The sequence below is a fragment of the Rousettus aegyptiacus genome, unplaced genomic scaffold (genome assembly GCF_014176215.1).
Source record: "Rousettus aegyptiacus isolate mRouAeg1 unplaced genomic scaffold, mRouAeg1.p scaffold_m13_p_2, whole genome shotgun sequence".
NCBI lineage: Eukaryota > Metazoa > Chordata > Mammalia > Chiroptera > Pteropodidae > Rousettus > Rousettus aegyptiacus.
Genome location: NW_023416295.1, coordinates 27476965 through 27494537, shown reverse-complemented (window position 1 = coordinate 27494537; position 17573 = coordinate 27476965). Strand labels below are relative to the sequence as shown.

Below are 17573 nucleotides of genomic sequence, written 5' to 3'. Positions count from 1 at the left end.
GCCATGAAGGGCTTTATTCAAAGGGCAGAAGGAGCTGTTTAAAGGTTTTAGGCAGAAGCATGACTTGGAGTGACATTTTGTTAAAAGCTCACCCTGGTCCCATCCACTACTCTGCTTCATGTTTTTTAAATCTTCATATTAAATAACTTTTCTGTTTAGTGAGGACACAGAAGCTTGAGGTTAAAATCAGGCAGAACCAACTTGTTACCCCAAATCTCTCCATACGTGGTCAAAACCAACTTCCACTGACATAAAATTTCTTTGGAGTCTTATATGTTACCTTAAAAATTGATGCAAATTGTTTATCTATTTTATTTCATAATATATTCCATATATTATTTTAATGCAAATACAGTATTACTTATTGACCATTGAGCAAACAATAGCAGAAACACGTGCCCCTTCCTTAAAGTTTCATACTCTCCCTGATGCACAGTCATATACTCAGGTGACACTTTATTTTCCTCAGTTTGAAAAACTGAGTCCAGCACCACAGTGTTGACCAAAGATTGGCCCCTTTCCAAATGTCTGCTGATGGATGAATTGAAGAGCTCCTGAAGTTGGGCTATGAGAAAGAAAAGCACTTTAAACAGAGTCATAGCACTTGGTTCTCTGAAAATGATAGTAGTAGACAGACCAGTAAGAAGGCTCAGCAGTCAAAGATAGTGTCTTATTCAAAACAGAGGTGGCATCGAGCCAATAAGGGGAAAAGGCTGATCTGTCTGCACACAGGCCACAGAGGTTCAGTGTGAACCCTCCGATGCATCGGCTTAGGCACCACGTTATCCACTTGTCGTGATTGATGTCATATGTGTGTATGAAGATTAACAATAGATGGTATTTTTTGCTATCACACTTCGATAACTTATCTAAATGTTGGCATTATATTGAAAGAGGGTAATATTTAAGTTGTAAATATTATCAATCCATATGACAATGAGAGTAGAGCTCATCTAACTGAATTAGTAAATTCCATCTTCCTATGTCAAAAGGTTAATAGATTTCTCGACTCAATAAAATAAATCATAATAAACAACTGAAAATTCTGATCATTTATAATTTTACATTGATTTATTTTAGTACATTTATTTCCTTTAGTTGTTAGCTTTTATGGCCTTTTTATGATTAGTTTGTTTCTCAATCTGTCACACAGAGCAATGACATTTTAGTTCTGAAAATTAAGAGTAATAACAACTGTTACGTCTTAAATTATAAATTATAAGCTTTTAGAGATCTGATTACAGAATTTATGTAGTGTTCTTATACAACATCTAGTCAAGCGCTATGGGAAATTAAATACTCAATAAAAGCCTTGCAATTAACTCACCGGTTATCTCTAGTGGGTCCACTATTGGATAAATTGAAAAGAAGTAGGTGCTTTGGTAAGAATATCATTTCTGTCTTCGGGCAGCTTTTAATTCAGAAGACGAACTAATAACTTAAGCTTTAATATCCAAGACAACTGAAATTTACAGTTGATACTCTTCGTGACTTTTTATTTTAAAATATCTTTATATTATTGGATTATAAACTGTAAGGATTTAAATAGAAATATTGTTAGAGTCAAAGTTTAGTCTCCTTAGTGTGACATGTGTGGTCAATCTCCTGTGTGACCTGACCCTCATCTACTTTTACACCTTTATCTATAGCCACTTCTCCACATGCCCTCTGCAACACAGCGGCCATCCTGACCTTGAATGTTTCTGCCTCCAGGACTTTGCAAAAGCAGTTTCCAGTGCCTGGGATGTCCTCCTCAGGGACCCAACCCTCCCACTCCTCACTTTTACAAACCTTCCACATATCTCCTTTCGCCTTCCTTCTGCACTACTTGAATTATTTGTACTTCCTCTAGTCTCTTTTTTTTTGTTTGTCTCTGTGGGGTCCTGTGCTCTCAGCATGCAGACTTTACTCCTTGTATTGTGATTGTTAGTTGTCTGTCTCCTCATGTGAGACTCTGTGCTTCTTAGGGGCAGGGACTGGACCTTCACATAGTCGACCCCCACTTAGAATCAGATAAATGAATGGATAACAGATGAATGAACATGCCTGCTTGAATAGTTAAGTTCTTTAGAGACATTTCCTATTCACAATATTTTGCAAAATCTCAAGCCTTCTTGAAAACTGAAATATAGGTTAATGGAAATGTCATCTCATTTTAGTATTCTCTTTACTATTAAATAAAGCAAATTTTAAATTGCTTCTAAAAACAGAAACTAAGGTTACTTGGGGTGGTTCTGCAAAAAAAAAGCAGCATATTTATGAAATACTTATCAAAGACGAATTGTCTCAGGTAAGTCTCAGGTAGGTTTCACTATAACAAGTGATGTCTTTTGGTGAGTAAGCAGTCATATTCTGCTATATCAAAAAAAAAAAAAAAAGAAGGATGGAAGGAGGGAGGGAGGGAGGGAGGGAGGAAGGAAGGAAGGGAGGGAGGGAGGGAGGGAGAAGGAAGGAGAGAAGGAGAGGGGGGAGAGAGAGAGAGAGAGAGAGAGAGAGAGAGAGAGAGAGAAAGAGAAATCTCCACATCTTATTTTGTTAAGGAGAAATACCAGAACAAAATCCTTGGGCTAATCAGGGATCTTATATTTTTTACAGCTCTTTTCTAAATGATATATTTTTAAAGAAATTCAATACTAGAAAATCATAGGTGAGTTAAGGATAGAACTTAGTTATGACTATTACATTAAATTTCTTATATGAAACACTAGGATACCAAGCTAAACTGATATATAAAATTTTTGATATAATTCTCAAGTAATAAGAAAGGGTTATTAGAACTGGCATAGACAAAATAAAATTTTTAATTAGGAATGTTCATACATGATTATAAATTAGTTTAAATAGAATGCAATTCAGCAAAAAAAAAAAAATTGGTGGTGGAAAGTAAAGGGGATCCTTGTATGTAAAATGGAGTTAATATTTCTGAGTGTCCAGCTATGGGCCGATAATGAATTCCAACCGATTACTAATTCCTACAGCATCTTAGAGAACCCAGGACACTTGGGAAGTGAGCTCCAGAAAAGTAAGGACACGGAAAACATGGAGTTTGGAGACAGAGACAGAGATCATTAGCTCCTCTATTACTAGTCGAGCAGCCTAGAGCAAGTCACTTAACTTTTCTGGGCCTCAGTTTTCTAGTCTGTAGCTTGGATGTGATAATAACACCTACTGAAAGTCATCAAATACATTAATCAATGTGGAGCTGCTGTATGAGCCTTTAATCATATAAACTATGAAGGATCTGGGGAGCTCATCTGTTTGTTTTACAATTTGAAAAAAAATGGAAAAGGAGCTCTAGTTAACATAAAATATAAATTTACATAGAACCGAGATTAGAAAGTAAACAAAATAAAAAGCTCAAAAGAGAAAAAGTACATAAAACTGGACTTGACTTTTTCAAACTTTGATAGCTATTGCTGAGTCTCACAAATAATCAGCGAGACTAGAATATATGATGCTATGGAATTGAGAAATAGCTTAGTCTACAATATCTTTGCTGAGCTGTGCCACTTACTGTGAATAACCTGTAGAGCTGTTAACATAATAGAGGTAAGTTGGGTTGTAAACAATAATTGTGTAGAGTCATCAAAATAATGGAGGAGGAACAGAAAAAGGGATAAGAGCCTCTTGTCTACAGTGAGAACAGAGACAGGTCATCTCAACATTTCTGCTGATGACTGAGAGAGACTTTGTGTCCTAGAGTCTATCCACAACAGGTGAGCAGATGTCCCATTTTATTGTTATTCTTTTCCTATAATTACCTTGATTTGTGTTGTAAAACATAACGAAATATAGTCCAAGTCTTTACATGTGGAAAATATGGTCAGAAAAACCCAAGCATTTGATTAAAGAGATTTTAGCAGGATCAGAGAAAGTACAGAAGAAACCCATTATTGTGCATCTTTAAATTATTAGCTCCATTTAATACAGAGCTCATTTCATGGAACTTGGGACAAGTTGTAATGATATGCAGTTGTTTTAAAAGACCAAACCATGCAAGTTTGGAGGCACATCTTAATTTCATAAGTTTTTAGGAGTGTTTTAAGTCAATTTAGCCCAATCCTTGAATTCAAACAGCAAGAACACAACCACATACACACAGCTTTCAGGTTTCACTGCTCGCGGGTTTTTATCATTATTTTCTCATAGGAAAGGGTCATTAAATTGCCCTTTCAAAGAAAGGAGAGACACTTACAGTAGTTATTGCCTAATGCCTATGTACAGAACTGCTGTTATTGTTGCTTGGCAACTAGAAGAGATCTGACAAGGAGTCTAAAGGAACTGAATGAGTAAAAGGAAATGTCAGCATCGGTTTCAGGGGTAAGAAGAAATTTACTATTGCAGGATTAGCATCACACTGCTTTTTCCAAGCGAGATGATTAGAATTCACAGTGTTTCTGTTCTGCTTCTCTTGCTCTGCTTTCCTTCCAGCCTTTCATTATAGCTCCTTTTGCCCTGTGGCCAAAAGATATATATACATAAGTTAGATTAAGTTAGATGGTTAATGCCAAAGAATACAAGAGCACGTCAAAAATTAAAACCTTTGGCAGCAGAGGAAAAGTTGCCTCTGTTGGCAATCCCTTAGAATTTATAGGTATTTTACCAATGTTCTAGTTATTTCTCACAATGATCCTTCATATTAAACTATCCAATTTTTACAGATTAAAAAAAAAATGACAAGGTTGTAGTGGTCTCTTCTCTTCTGACCTTGAGCACTAAAAATCTATCCAGATAGATTAAGTAGATGATAGCTGATGATGATAGATAGATAGATAGATAGATAGATAGATAGATAGATAGATAGACAGACAGATAGACAGACTGATTCAGCACTTAAAAGTATACCACTTATATCATTATTAAAACCACTTTTTTTCTCTGTGATTTCACAAATTGATTACAAGTTCCTTATAAGGACAAATGGACTTTAAATTTATTTGTGTGCTTAATAGCTTCTATAATATAGAATTTATGCCCTCAAACATTTGTTAATCAATATTTAGTTAAATAATTAAGCCAAGATTTTATAATGATGATTCCCAGCTATTCAGAAGAAGCGGGGAGGAAGTGGAGCACTCCCCTTCCTGGTTTGGGACAAGCATTGGAACGTCAGTGGGGAAGAGACAGGAGTAATTAGGAAAAGCATATTTGTGTTCCTTTGAGTCTTCCAAGAAACAAATGCCAAGATGGGATTAGATAAGCAAGAGATTTTTTGGTTTGTTTTTTTGTTTTGTTTTGTTTTGTTTTTGGTGACGGGGAGGATGATGAGAGCTTGTAAAAGAAAAAAACAAGAGGAAGGAAATATGAGTGGGCAGGGAAACTTCACAAACTTCCATGCGGGTCTGAAATCTTTGAAAGAAGAGGGAGAAGAAAGGAAAATTGGATAGGCAGTCTCAACTTGCAGTGCCTTTCTAAGAAAGTTTCTGCAGGGAGTCCTTGAGCCGAAACCGCCTGCTGGGGGACTCCGGTATCCCTCAGAAATGAGCTTTCACTAAGTGCTCCACCACTTCACTTGTTCATTGGAACCGTCCTGCGGGCAGTGTGGCGTGAGGGGATCCAGAAGGGTGGCAGTTGGGCTGTTAGTCAACTGTGCTTCCCGTGGTGGGAGATTTCCATAGACCCCACAATATTTGAGAGTATAACAAAATGTTGTATTTAAAAAGGAAATTGAAATACCTATTTTTGGAATTCAATCATCTAACAGCATGAGATTTATATGTTTATTGAAGGAAATCAATAAAAACTTCAAGAACGACTTTGCTAAAGTAATTAGTAAATTATATTACAAGCTGTATAATTTTCCTTCCCTTAGTAAGCTGAGCCATGCCGCCACTAGTGTAGGGAGTCTTCTCAGCTTCTAGAGCAAATGATGATTTAGTAGCCTTATTTTCTCTTCAAAGTACACTCTATTTCTAATGGCGTTTAAGGAAATAAGAGACTTGGTAATACTCTTGAAAAAGTGTGTGCCCTTCAGGTACACTGTGTAACCTCTCTGAGCTTCAGTTTTTGTATCTGCCAAGTGGGAGAATTCACATGGAGCATCTCCAAAACCTGTTCCAACCCTGACACTGGATGAATCCATGGTCCTTTCCCCCTCATAGGGGCCGTGCAAGACTGAAAAGGGGTCTGTGTGTCACGTATCAGAGAATCTGGGGCAACCTTAGTCCCAATACAAAGCAGCTGCCTCAGTTTGAATGTAGTACATAACATCTCCGTACTTGGTTTCTTGTAAAAATAAAGGAATTAAACCATCTCTAAGGCCCTTTTATTGTTCACTGGTACGGCATTTCTGTTGCCCCCCTGTCTCTGGACCCTTCACAACTCTGCTTCTCAATCCTTGAAGATAATTATCAATAAAAATGCATCGAAATGGTTACTAGGGATCATTTACATAAAGTTAACATTTGTCTTTTATTTGTGGTAAGAACATTGACATGAGGTTTACTCTCTTTAAGTATACAATACAGTATTAATTACAGGCGCAGTGTTGTATAGCAGATCTCTAAAAATCATCTTGCATAACTGAAATTTTATATCCGTTCAACAGCAACCCCCGTCTTCCTCCCCCAGGCTTCGGGAACCACTATTCTTGCTCTCTGCTTCTGAGTTTGACTGTTTCAAATGACTCATATAAATGGAAGCATGTAGTATTTTGCCCTCTGACTGGCTTATTTCACTTAACACTGTATCCTCAAGATTCATCTGTGTTGTGACATATGACAGTATTTCCTTCCTAAGGCTGAATAATATTCCATTGTACACATACAACACATTTTCTTTATCCACTCATCCAATGATGGACATTTGTTAATGTTTTTTTTTATTGACTCAAACTGTAATTTTAGTTATTTAACTAAGACTGTACAATGAGCTTTAACTCTTTTTACTGCCTTTAGAGAAAAAGCAAACGAACAAACTCATAAAATCATTGGGAGACAAGATCCAGTCAGTCAGATGATAATTTTTACTGTTGTTTAAACCAGCATACCTTTTTTTAATTGGTCAAACCCATTACAATTAAAAAGATGGTATGTGGGTGGACAAACACAGTCCCCCCAAAGAGAGAATGTGTTCCTGGTTTCCACGGTGTTCAGATAGTCTCCTTCCTTAATGCCACAGTGAAGAAATATCCAAGATTGGAATAATTTAGAGATTAACTTAACTCCTTTATTCTGGTATTGACTAAAGGGTAATTAACTCCTTTATTCTGGTATCGATTAAAGGGTATTAGTGACTTACACTTTCATGGTACTCTTTATCTGCAAAGTTCTGTGAATGAGTGAGAAAAAAATCCACAGAGAGAGTGGATGTCAATAATTACCCACCCATCCCCCCACCACCCGCCAAGTGGAGACCTTAAATTCCAAAGAAGGGAGGAGAGATTTTGACTGAATAATCTAAGTTAGAAGCAGAAGATAAATTACAACTATCTTACTTCTCTATTCTGATTAGAATACCAAAAGCAAAATGTCTTATAAAAATGACATTGCCTTTTTTTCTTCCCTAATAAATCCAAATATGGATTTCATCAGAGAAAGTATTTACCTAAGTCCTAATACTGTGTGGGTGTAATAGGCTGGTTGCAAACAGATTTCCAAGGGCCTCAGGGGCTCACCCTGCCCTAAATTATGTGCACATCTAACTGGTCGTTTTGGGAAAATGTGAGGGAGAATCAAACACAATTATAGAAAACATGGAGGTATACACTGAATACGTGCTAGTTCAACGCATGAAATGAAATGCGTATTAAGCCCTTTGCTTGTCTCGACAGAAATTATAGGGTCAACTGCTGTTAAGAACAACCATTTGAGATAGCTGAGTAGATGATAGATAGATAGATAGATAGATAGATAGATAGATAGATAGATAGATTGACAGACAGACAGAGAGATAGAAATGTCTATATAGTTAGCTAGATATGGATATATATACATACACACATATACCACAGGTGTCAAAATAAAGGTGAGAATTCTGATATGAAAAATTTATCATGGACTAAATTACAAGATTTAAGATACTTTGGTTATCAGACTTTAATTTTACTATTTTTTAGATAGGAGAAAATTCCACTTGAGTATGTATCTTTTGCTCTACAAGTCAAGTGTTTAAGAATTAAATTATATCATTTTTTAAGCTCTCGGTTTTCATTTAGCATTATAACTGTTAAATTATTATTTTCCTCAAATGTTCAGTGACTTGACAAAATATAGACCCAGAATTGATGGAAAGAAATCTGGGTTATTGTTATTTTTAACTCTTTGAGGCAAATTTTATTCTCCAGAGACCACGACAATATCTCCCATATTAAGAGGGTGGGGTCTGTGCCTCTCCCCTTTAAATTGGGTAGCCTTTTGGAACTGGTTGATCAGGATAGCAGAAAGCGGGGGTGGGGGGGCGGGCGCAGGGATTCAGCTACTTTCTAGATATGTGGACGTTGATGCCTTCCAGGCCTTCATGCATCCTGCTTCTCCACCAGGACTCCTTTTCTCAGGAAATGACACCACTATCCACGTAAACAAACACTCCAGCCAGAAACCTGGAAGTCATCCAGATTCCCTGCCTTCCGCATTCCTTGCTCATCTAGTTAAACACAAACAAATCACTTCCTCCCCAGTAATTTGTGAGGTATTCTCTACTCTGCCCCATCCTGGGCCACTTTCCTCCCCTTGATCCTGCTTTAGAATCCTAACTAGTATCCATTGGATCCCTTATAACTCATCCACATAGAAACCACAATGACCTTCATAAATACACAAATCACATTCTTTCTCTGAGTAAAACCTTTCAATGGCTTGCCCTTAGAATAAGGCTCAAAATTATAAGATGGCTTGGAGGGCCTTGAACACTTATGCCCCATGCCTTGTTGATCCAAATTCATTTAAAATCTCCTTCCTTGTAACGTTTAATGCTCCAACAAATCTGAAGCTTTCATTCCTTTGAAAGTGCTTCTAGTCCCTCAGTCCTGTCCTTTAGTAGACGTTGTATACTCTTCTGGGATCTCCATCTCTTCTCCCCTTCCCCTCTCCTGTCTTAATCGTACTCATCCCTCATTCTCAGTTTAAATGAACATCAGTTCTTAGAGTGGGCTTCCTTCACTCTAGATTAGGATAGGTCCCCTGTTATGGCACCCAAAGCATCTCTACGTCTTTTCTATAATGTTCATCAAACATCTGTCTTTCTAGACTACCAACTCCAAAGCAGGTCAACAGTTGTATGTCATGCCTACAGCTCAGCTTCTAGAACAGTCTATATATTGTGACTGACTGAATGAATGAATAAACAAATGAACATAGATTAAAAGGTCAATATCAACTCTGAAAGAAGTTTTCATGGTAATACTGTGGCCACTGCACTTGGCTCTGGCCCATCCAAAATTCAAATCAGCAATTTGGACAAGATATAGAAGATGTCAACTGATTTTTAAAATGACACAAAATTGGAAGGAATGACTAATGTATTCCCTGTTTTTGGTGGCAAAAAAGCAAGGTTCTGAAAGCTAGCATCTAGCTGGAGTGATGGGTCAAATTTACCGATCGAAATTTAACAAAGATGAATGCAAAATCCTACCCTCACATTGTAGTCACTACACAAGTATAAGACAGGAGATACTTGTCACAGAAGTAATTCAGGGTGTGGTAGTAGCAGAACAAGCCCCATTTGAGGCAATAATTGATGTATCTCCTAAAAAGTGCTAATGCTATCTTTGATTCCTTTAACGGATATAAAGGGTACAACCAAGACAGGCAGGTCCCACCATCTCTGCAACAATGTGCTTTATTTACAGGACCATGTTTCAACAGGACACACTCAGAGGAGCTTGCCTAGGGTGGTAAAAGCTTGGGAAACACAACTTACGAAAAAATTGCTGAAGAGCAGATGTTTACTACATAAAATATGGAATTCTGGGGAATATTTTATTTCCTTGAAAAAGCGAAAGGCTGGTTTTTAGAAAACAAGAGTATACTTACACCACAGAAGGCAGAACTAGGACCAAGGATTGGCAATATCTAACGTTCTCTTTCTGGCCACATCCTTCTTATTACCCACCCCTCTCATCCTTTCCATCTCTTTAACATCTGCTCTTTGTTCTCCACGGAGCTCTCATCCCTTAGCCTCTCCCTAGTCTTCCATCTTCACAAGTGCCTTGATCAGCTACCTTAATGATTCTCAGCCCTCATATCCCTGAGCCCAAAGATCTACCACTGTGTTTCTTATGGTTTTAACCTTGGATCATTCCTTTTCTCTGCTCCTGCTTCCGACTTATTGAGACTCTCTAAGGAAGGCCATGCCAGTCGTCTCCCTGACAGCTCTGTGTTATCCGGCATCAGAGGGCCTTCAGTCCTGCTCAGCATCCTTTCATTCATCTAGGTTGTTTACTGTCACATTCCCAAAAAGTAGCTCTAAACCTTTTCCACTTTTTAGCCCTAAGCAAATTCTAAAACTCTCACACAGAGGAAATAGTTTCCTTAAATTTTACTCTTCACAATCTCACATTTTTATTTGCACTTCACTCTTTTTCTCCTTTTCTCCTTTCTCAGAATTGCAAGAATAAGAGAACTATCCCCCCTCCTTTCTAAAGCTTGCTTTTCCATGTAGAATATGATACCTACCCCCCCCCCCCGCCCACCACCACCCCAGTTTCCTCTGGGACTTTGTTTCATAACTTATCTTCTGTCTTTCCTCTCTTCAAATTATTTCTCATTGCCGGCCTCTTCCCTCAGTTAGTGAACATGCTCAGATACTTCGAGGAGATTAACTGTGCAGTGATTGTTTTAAGATAATAGGGAGAGAGGAGAAACTAAGCCAGGGATTCCAGTTAGTAAGCTTTTTCCAGAGTCCAGATGAAAAGCAAAGGGAACCTGTCGTAAAAGACAGAAGGTGAACAGGTTTTTCAGAGGGGATTTTGATGGCAGAATGACTCATGAGATAGTTGTTATTTATGACTTTGCCTTTTTTTCCTACTGTTTCGTCAGCTCCTTGGGGACAAAGACTGTCAGATTTATCTCACTTTCCCTCACAAAATCTGGCTTGAATAAATGAACAGTTAGTTAGAATTCTCTCAAAATATGTACGTATGGGGAGAGAGCTGCCCTCTGGAAGGTATATTTTTTTAAAGAGGAGATAGTTGATGGGAAAGGGAACGACATCTCCATATTAGGAGGAAGACAGTAAACCTTTGTCTCTCAAAGTATGATCCACTATATTAGTTTCCCATTGCTGTAACAAATTGCCACAAAGGTCGTGCCTTCAAACATCACAAATTTATTCTTTCAGAGTTCTGGAGTTCAGATGTCATTCGGTCTTAATGGGCTAAAATCTAGGTGTCAGTAAGGCAACATTCCTCCCTGGAGGCTCTGGGGGAGAATTAGTTTTTTGCCTTTTCCATCTTCTAAAAGCTGCCCACATTCCTTGGCTCCTGATCCCCTTGCATCTTCAAACCCAGCAATGGCTTATCAGGTCTTTCTCATATTGCATCACCCTGACACTGACTCTCTTCTTCCTCCTTCTATTTAGAAGGACCCTTGTGATTACATTGGTCCCAGTGAGAAAACCCAGAAAAATCTCCCCATCTCAAGGTCAGCTGATTGACTACCTTAATTCTACCTGCAAAATTAACTTACCATATAACCTTACATATTCACAAGTTCTGGGAGATTAGGGCATGGATGTCTTTTGGGGGTCATTATTTTGCCTGCCACATCCTAGGATAAATAAGATCTACATTGCCTGAGAGCCTGTTGAGGTGCAGACTCTTGGGCTCCACCCCAAGCCTCTGAATCAGAATCTGCATTCTAATCAGGTCCCCAGGCAATTTGAATTTACTTTAAAGTCTGAAAAGCCACAACTACACTATCTCTAAGTCCTACTTAAACTCTCCACAACTCTGTGAAAACCCGTTTTTTTCTCCACCTTCAAATTTTCATTATTCTTTCTAATCCTGGTTTCCTGCCAAAAAAAAAAAAAGTTAATTTTGATTTGTACCCCTGGTGTTAATTCCTAAAAAGTCAGCCAAGTAGAACATGACAATACCTCATGCATATTTTTCTACTGGCAGAAAGTAGATGCTAGGAAAGGCAATTAAATTATAGAATTATCCATGATGCAAAGGTACTGGTCTGCAAAAAGTATTTTCTTCCCCAAGAAGATTCGCAGGAGAACTGCCTTCATTAGTGTGAAGATAGTATTAGTGGCCCAGCAAGTGAAGCAAAACATACACAGATGAGCTGTTTCTAAGGCATCTCAGAACGGCTCAGCCTTTGAGAAGTATGACCAAAGCTGATTATAAAATTCCTTTCAAAGTTGCAGGAATGGAAAACCCATAAATAACTCTGGTTCTGACTGGTGCAAAAAGGAGGTGGCTGGCTGTCTGATCGCTCTCCTTATTGTAGGGGATAAGATTAAGCTCCCCTCCAAGACTGCAAGCTCCTCAAGGCTAAGACCAACCTTGTGCATGCAGTGCCTAGGACCTAGGAGGTACTCCATACATTTGGGGGTTTCAATACTTTTTATTACTGTGTAATATTTTATGCTGACATACAGAGGTGCACTGGGGAAAAAAAACAGATAAATAAAAATGGGATATTTCAGTGACCATCTAATTAGATTTTCTGCTTCCTTTTGTTCGATCAGTCGTTCATTCATTTATTAAACATTTATGAATCATCTAGTGAATGCCAGCCATTGTTCCATGATATGAACATATGATACCTGTCACTCAGGAGCTCACATCCCGGTGGGGTAAAAAGACACATAAGTAAATAATCGTAGCAACATGAGTGCAAAAGTTCAAGGGCCTCTCTTCTGTCTGTCATTCACATGCCAATTGGATTTGTCTTTAAAATTGTCCGTTTCTCCCTTTTGCCAATTGGACTAATTATTTGGCTTTATTATTTTTGTTTTCTTCCCTAGCTACTAATGTTACCTGTAGGCACTCGCTACTTGTTCTAGAAAATGAAACTATCTCAAACTAGTTCAAGTAAAAAAGAGGTTGTTTTAAAGGTCTGGGAGGGTCTCATGGGACTTCAGGAAAAGCTGAAGAAGCAGGAAAGGCAGAGAGCGAGGCAGCTCCAAAATGCCTCTGTTTTCTTCCTATGTGTTTAGTAGTCTAGGCTCCCACAGCAGAGAATCCGATTGGTCCACTTTGTCTTTTCAGGCCCCTTCCTGACCACTGTGGTCATTGTCATTGTATTCTGATTGCTTCCTTCATATCAGTCACTCACGGAGCTCCAATTCTATGTATTTTTTAATTTACATGTTTACACCTATTTTCCTCTCTAGGTTTGGTAGTGACCGTATCTGTTTTGTTGCTACTATATCCAGCCACTCGTACAGTGCCTGATCATAGAAGGCATTTAGTGGATAAATAAATGAAAGAATGAGAGGAAGGGAAAAAACACTGCTAATTAGTGACCCATTGCATCATCTCTTTTCATTTTTGCAGAGATTCTGGCAGATAATATCCTCATTTTATAGCTACAGAACCAAGTTTCAACTAGTTAAGCAACTCATCCAAGGTCACAGAGCTAGCACATAGCATAGCCAAGATTAGAACAAAAGTGTGTTTAATCGCAAAGCTCCTTCCATGGCATTTGCCTATCTCTTCTATAAAGTATCCTCCCCTCTTCATGCAAACTTAACTGCTCCTTTCTATGTAGTACCATAATGCCTTATTCTTAAAGAGAGTGCAGCGTTATTACACACTTTTAGGTACAGTTGATTCTGGCTCCAGTGCTACACTGTCCCTCTTAGGGGAGGAAGTGTACATGGTTCCCCTTTATGTCTTTGATGCCTGTCACTTAATAGGAGCTTAACCAGAATCTGTCTGTTGGGCCAAGCTTTCCAAAGATAAGTAGTTACTACGCCCTTTTATATTTTTAAAATTCCACAAAATAACATACCTTATCATAAAGAAAGTAAAACTTTCCAGTCTTATAAATACTTTTTCCATCTTTGTCATTGAATTTAAGAAACATATGTGTACTCTCCCAACCCATAAAATGTTTAGGTCCCATCAACTGAGACTCACCCCCTGTTATCGTAGATGGTAAATGCAGAGTGGGTATGGTCCAAATACGCTGATAGAATACTCCTTTAACTCAAAACAGGAGCCTGGGATGCCTATAAAGCAGCATCCTCTCACAACAAAGAGTTATTAAATACCTACTGCATATGCATTATTAGTCACGTGGGGTAGGCATAGTGATTATGCAAAAAGGTCCTAAAGAAGCATTCTGTCCTTATGTTGCTTACAGTCTAGTAGACACAGCATGTACATAAACACTTAGCATATAAAGTGGAAGGTGCTAGGTGTTAAGAGACACCCGCTTCTAAGGGTTATAGGAATTGCAAGGAGGCAGGGATGACTTCTGGCAGGAATGATGGAGGACTTCATGGGACACATGGCATTTCAATGGGAATGTATGATTCGGACAAGCAGACAGATCTCAGGTCAAAGGCAAAACACACAGAGGTGAGGGTGGCGGCCATGAGGGGCCATTCACTGGGCTTGCGCACATCCGTAAAGGGCAGAGCAAGAGGAGCGTTTGGAAAAGCATGTTGAAGCCCAGTTGCTGATGGCCTTGAATTCCAGGTTGTAGAGATTTAACTTTATTCTTAGGGAAGGCAGTAATATGGTCATCGTCATACTTTAGGAAGAGCAGCCTGGCAGCGGCCTCGCAATGAATTTGCAAGGGAAAGACTGGAAGCAGAGAGAGCTGTTATTTTATGTTTATTTGATAATACTGGGTCTTTACCGATCACACGGCTGTGTAGGTGGACTGAAAACTTTGGTCAGAACCATTTTTGAAACTCAGATGTAGTCTAAATGACTCATCAGTAAGCCAAGAAGAATTTCTAAAGAGTCATCACAGACAGGCTTAAAAAATGCACAGTGTGAATGAGGAAATCTGCTAATAGCTCTTAAACCAGACAAAGGTATTGAGGAGGTAGGTTAATGTAGGAAGCTGAAATCAAACAGCTTGTTAAAGCCACATTGCCTCCCTGCTTAGTGTGGGCTAAATGCCAGCAGGGCAGGCCTAAGGCAGAACAGGGCAAAACCTGCAGAGCCAGATAGAAAGCCCCAGAGAGAAGAGGGAAGGGAATAGTAAAACACTGAAGGTTAAATAAAAACAACTTTTGAGGTGGAAAAGGCAGATTTCTCAATAGCAAACTGAATTTGCCAAACCACGTTTAAATTAGAAGAGCAAAACAGGGGAACGTGATTTGGGAAAGGTAAAGCAGTTGCTAAATGAACTGCTAACTAGCGGTCTGATTGTCGCCCAACAGCTTGCACTGCCGCCTGGGCCCTCCTGGACCACTCTGTTTATGGCATGAGAACCCTTGGGGATGCATTCAAGTGCAGCTTCCAACAGTGGGCTTCGGTGTGAAGCTACAGCAGCAGGCACATCAGCTCGGGCTGTGGCAGTGAAGTAAAGGCTGTGTATCTTAAGCAGCGCCAAAAACAGCCTCTGCAAAACAGCCACTGCAGGCGTGAATTTTATGAGTTCCCCATATGCAAACTACCATTAGTCACGCATTGATTGATCCATTCCTCCAGGAGCTTCATTTCCAAATGCAAAGGCAGCCTCTCGGCACAACCTCGCTATAACACGGCCTTTGTCATCCCTTCTTTATATTTAAAACTACTTCATAATGAGCTCTCTTTGAGATTAACATGCTTAGACCTCCTATGACTCTAATGAATCATATACAGTGACACTGAGGTTCTCGTATTTCTTTTCTAATTTTCTTAGTTTTCTGTATTTTTATGCGCGCATATGAGTGCCCATGATTTCTCCATCTTTCTCGAAGACATTTTCATAGGAAAATAAATGTAGCGAATATAAATAAAAAGATGGAGAAACAATACTACTCTCTTCAAATTAGCTAAGACCAGTGATTAAAGCAGAAACAGAGGTTGGTTCAGAAATGCACTATAATTCAACATTACTATGGAATATCTAAGAATAGGCAGAAATTTTTTCCTCTTATCTCATTTTTTAAAACTCGATATTCCTTTCTTAAGCATCTTCCTCTGGGAATTGTATGCAATATTCATAGTTAGATTTCATATCAGAACTCAATTATTGACAGCTTTCTAAGGGTACATTCAGAGATAGAGTAGATGTTTACTGTATTAGACCGTGGTTGTATTTTTTTTTTTCCTTTGAGGGATAATCAAGAGTAGTATAAATGTCTAAAAAGAAAGTGTCTCTAAGCCATGTTTTGTACTATATTTTGCCTTAGTATAATAAAATACATTTTGCAGGGGAGAGACTAGAAACAGGTAGAACAGTTAGTTTATGTTTATTCAATAATTCTGGGTCTTTACTGATCACACAACTGTGCAGGTGGATTGAAAACTCTGGTCTAATGTAACTGCAGTTGACTCTTAAATAACATGGGTTAAGGGTCCCAATCCCCCGCACAGTCAAAAATTCATATATAACTTTAACTTCCCCAAAACTTAACCTGCTAATAACCTACTTTGGATCAGAAGCCTTACTGATAACATAAAGTGTTAACACATATGTAGTGTGTTATTCTTACAATAAAGTAAGCTAAAGAAAAGAAATGTTATTAAGAAAATCATATAGAAAACACATTTACAGTAATTATTGAAAAAAACCTGTGCGTAGGTGGACCTGTGTGGTTCAAATCCATGTTGTTCAAAAGTCAGCTGTATAATGTAGTTAACTAAATTAATAACTAAGCATTATATTATTTAGAAAGACATGGCCAATGTGGTAATAATACAAAACATCTTATATACTACCCAACCGCAGTGCCTTGAATGCTAGAATTTTATTTAAAGAACTACATTAGAAGGATAACATGTAATGTTTAAACATAACTTCAATGCACTGATAACTATAAGGCCATTGTATTTATTGTTGGACACACACTGTTAACGACTTTCCTGGGTTGGATGCAGGGGAGATATTGGTCAAAGGGTGCAAACTTACAGTTATAAGATTAACAAGTTTTGGGGATCTAATTTACAGCATGGCAATTGTAGTTAATAATACTGTATTATGTACTAGAAAGTTGTTGAGAATCAATCTTAAAAGTTCTTACCACAAAAATAAAATAGTAATTATGCGATGGGATGGAGATGTGAGCTGATGCTATGGTAGTAATCATTCTACAATATATAAGTGTATCAAATCCATACCTTAACTTATACAATGCTATGTAGATATAGCTTTAAGTATAGAGCTATCTTCCTAGCACAATCAATGAATAAGAAAAGATCATTTAACCAAAGGATGGTCGAGTGACATTCACAAGACTGAAGTCCTTTGCACAGCCTTCGAAGCCCTGCATGACCAGGTCCCTGGCCACCTCTGACCTCATCTTACACACCAGAAGCCTCACTCTCTATCTCCCTCCTTACTCACCTTCAGCCACTCCCTCAAAATCTGTGCCTTGCTCCTCATTCATGCTGCTGCTTCTGCCTAAATGCCTTTCCCCTTACCTCCCACTCATGTCTTCTCACTAATCTAAATACTCTCATACACAGATCTACATGGAGAAAGCTGCCTATTTGCTAACATAATTAGGAAATAGGC

At 38.4% G+C, this 17573-nt stretch overlaps 1 protein-coding gene across 5 annotated transcripts in view; it reads left to right on the top strand.

Moving 5' to 3' along the window:
- SPATS2L (spermatogenesis associated serine rich 2 like) overlaps window positions 1–17573 on the top strand; it is a 146521-nt gene that overhangs the window by 73478 nt on the left and 55470 nt on the right. The window lies entirely within an intron of this gene.